The 3828-nt window shown below is 30.2% G+C and overlaps 1 long non-coding RNA gene across 1 annotated transcript; it reads left to right on the top strand.

Annotated features, from left to right (window-relative positions):
• Positions 1-1044: 1044 nt before the first annotated feature.
• On the top strand, positions 1045-2902 carry LOC146907454 (uncharacterized). The gene is made up of 2 exons (XR_015019951.1): positions 1045-1169; positions 2008-2902. It is a non-coding gene; the product is annotated as an uncharacterized LOC146907454 (long non-coding RNA).
• Positions 2903-3828: the final 926 nt, after the last annotated feature.

The following is a 3828-nucleotide window of genomic DNA, read 5'->3' on the forward strand; positions in this document are numbered from 1 at the left end:
TGAGAAACTGCCGGTGGTGATCAGGTTGATGTTCAGAGTATTGCTAAACCTGATGTTAACCTCACTCTTGCAATTATTCAATCATGCAGCTTATATAAGTGTTTAAAAAATGCAAGATAATTTTGGCATTCAAAACTATCATTTTGTTAGTTCCCTTTTTCTTTTCTGTTCTTTTGGTTGAGCTTGGTTTAGTACCCTCAACTATTCTTTTGTATTTCTTTTTCCTTTCTTTTTAATATTATTATAAGTTCTTATGCACTATGCTTATATAAAAAAAAGACAAATATAAAACATGGCCTTAAGATTAAAATAATTCTTCACCCCAAATAAAAAACTTTGTTTAATCAAGAACAACTTTGTTTCATTAATTCTTTTTACAATTTTTATATGAGATAAAGCAATACTGAATGTCAAAAGATTTGAGGTGGAAAAAAAATCTCAAGATTTTCAATGCAACGAAGCTGTACGATACAATATGACAACTCTAAATAAAAAAATATCGACACAGTAATCCTATTGTTTACTTTCTCATGCCACAGATCATGATCCAAATACCCTTCTTCAAAGAATAACAGCCATAGATATCCACTCCCATCAGCGGTCCTCATCTTCCCGTTCTTATTCTTGCTATAAAAACCCAAAGACTTCACTCATTATCACATATGTCAATTTTCATTCCCTCTCAATTAACAAACAAACACTTCCATTCTCTCTGTTTTCTATCCTACTGCCTAATTTATTCGTACTTTATTTGCTCATTTCATTGTTCTCTTGATATTTAAATGAAAAGGATGGCATACACGTGACACCATCACACAAATAATCCACGACTAGTGATTATGATATTGCATCAATTATATTGAACTTGTTGAACATTGACGTGATAAAAATGTTTTAGGAACATTATCTTACGGAGATTTTGAGTTCATTGAATCAAAGTCTGTCATACTCAAGATGTTCAATAGTACTAATTATGTCCATGTTTTTTCAAGTCTATCATAGTTGATTAAGTATCATAATCCCTTCTCATGGAATCTTACGGAGATTTCACCTGCCTTTGCTAATAAGGTTTTTTTTTTATCTTTGTAGGATTCATGGTTTATCGGAAATTGGATCATATAATACTGTAGGTCAGTACCAATGTTTGGTTTTCTCCTGTCTTACTTCAGGTCAGTACCAATGTCTGTGTCTCTTCGAATTTTGTTAAAAAAACTTTGTTGCTAATGACCAATGAAGTTGCGTGGTCGAGTTTTAGTACCCTTAAATGTGGTTTTGTACATTGAGTAATTTCTATTTGCTGAGCTATGCATCCAATGTTTTTAAACTATGTTTTGTGAGCTTTTATTCGATCTCGATATCAGCTTTTGGTTTATTTACTTGACAATACTTATGATATACTTGAGTAGAATTAACCAATACGTTGCTTTAATAATTTCCTTGGTTTGCCTATTTTTTTATTCTTTTATATCACAATAGTAACTCAACAATGAAGTCAATTACCTTTGATGCTTAATCCATACAAGGCTTTGAGAAGTGTGCTAATATTTTGTCAATTATGTATTAGATTATTAGACTAGACTTTGTCAATTATCTATTAGACTAGATTTGTCAACTTCTTTTTGGTCAATGAACTATATTTGAGACTAGATTTTGTCAATTTCTTTTTGGTCCTTATATTTCTTTCTTTGGCAAAAGGTGAGTTTTCTCGCCCTATTAGCTTCTTTTGTGAAGTGTGCTAAGGACAAAATCAGTTTCTTATAATCACTATGAAGTTTTCTTTAGTGTTCAAAGTTGTTTTATGATAAAACATATCAGATTATTGAAGTACTATTTCTTTGGGATCAATTTCATACGCCACATATGGCAGAATCAATATTATAACAGATCAGGCTTGAAAAATTATACATAGCCACATTTGATTGTTATTATTTGTAGCTTCTTTCAATTTGATAATGATACCCAACTTACAAGATTTGAATAGACTTTTATGCCATATATTTTTGTCAGATGTGTTCTCTCTTTACAACTAAGGGTAAATGGAAAGCAAATGTTGGTCAGCTTCAGCAGACGGGACTGATTGTTGTGTTTCAGCAAGATATGTGTAAGGGATGTTTTGAAGATTACCTGCGCTCATGGATTCCCCTGTTATTTGCACTGGTTGTGTTGTTGGAAAGCGGCACAGGGAAGCTATTCCAAAGATGAGTTCTTGGAGAGTTTCTCAAAGACTTGATCTCTATATCAGCTTTTTGTTTATTTACTTCCTTTATTTTATTTCAATTAATCTTTGTAAACATAGATAAAATTACTATTTGACTTAAGACTCACTTTTTGTTTATACATTCATTGGGATAATTTCAAAAATACGCCCCCAAAAAATACAAGAGGCTTTGATAATCTTCCTCCTCATAGTGTAACTTGAATATTACTAATGATAGAGAGACACCTATTCTTATGGGTAAACAAATAAGGCTGACCTCAATTTGGGTAACCATAATTACTTGCTTTTTTTTAATTTATCTTTGTAAACATAAACAAAATTATTATTTGACTTAGGACTCACTCTTTGTTTACCCATTAAGAGGGACACTTTCAAACATATGCCCCTAAAAACACGGGAGAGGCTTATGGAACCTTCTTCCTCATAGTGAATTTTGAATAAAAATTGAATTATCCAAGTTATATTGATAAAATTCAAAAACCTTTGTTTTTTTTCGTAAATAACTTTGGAGCTATCAAGCGAGGATGCATCTATCTTCAAGAAGGATTTTTTTGGGATTAATTGCTCTTCCAAGTGTCTACTACTTTTTTGTGTCATTTATAACTTATGTAATCATTTAATTATTATTGACAAATATTGTGTAATCGTTTTAAATTAAACCGTACGATACATCGATGGATGTCATTTTTATTTCCATGAAGACAATAACATTTGATTTTTTTAAGAATTGCATTATATGTTTTTAATTTTTTTGATATGTTTAGAGTAAACTTTTGTTAACACCACAATAAATCTTTTTTTCCCGTGCGTTGCACGGGTGTATATCCTAGTATATAAACATATGAACATCCTTTACAATATTTTGGATGCCGGGTTGATGGAAAGGCACATCTTTGTCAGTAATTGGTGAAAAGACGGGTACTCACATCACCGTTGTTCCGCTCTTTTTATTGCGTTAACTTTTGAAAATTATGAACATTTTTTTTTATAACAAACTTAACTAACCATGTTTATCTATTTCAATGAGATCAACAATATAACAAAAAAGTATAATATAAATTCTTATCTTTTTAATGACACAAACAACAATTATTACTGTAAAAAATTTATTTAAATGTATAATTGAGATAATGAAAAAGACAACCCAAAATCACTTATTTTCTTTATATATGGTATAGATGCATAATCACCGATTCCTAAGGTGTCATGATCTTATATCCATCTAATTATTAGACTAGAGGTTATTTGTTACACTTTTTCTTAAGGTGTCATGATCTTTAAAAAGTCACTTTTTTAAAACTTCTTGTATCTACTTAATTTGTCTGAATTATCCTGCTTACCAATTGGTTCGGATTTTTCAAATTTATTGAAATACAAAATCACATATATATTTTTCCAAACTTTTTATCGTAAAAGAAAAATGAAAATGAAATACATAGGACAAATGCTAAATTGACCAAACTCAAACCAAAACAGATTCAACAGTTGCATGGGTTCATTTTTAATTAAAAAAAACACTGAAATTAAAAAGTACATAAAGAAAAGAGAAAAAAAGCATCAAGTCACACACACTTGGCATTGAGTTGTTATTTTGATCTATAAAACAATAT

The sequence above is a fragment of the Medicago sativa genome, chromosome 7 (genome assembly GCF_051527215.1).
Source record: "Medicago sativa cultivar Bolivia chromosome 7, Bolivia_mono, whole genome shotgun sequence".
Taxonomy (NCBI): domain Eukaryota; kingdom Viridiplantae; phylum Streptophyta; class Magnoliopsida; order Fabales; family Fabaceae; genus Medicago; species Medicago sativa.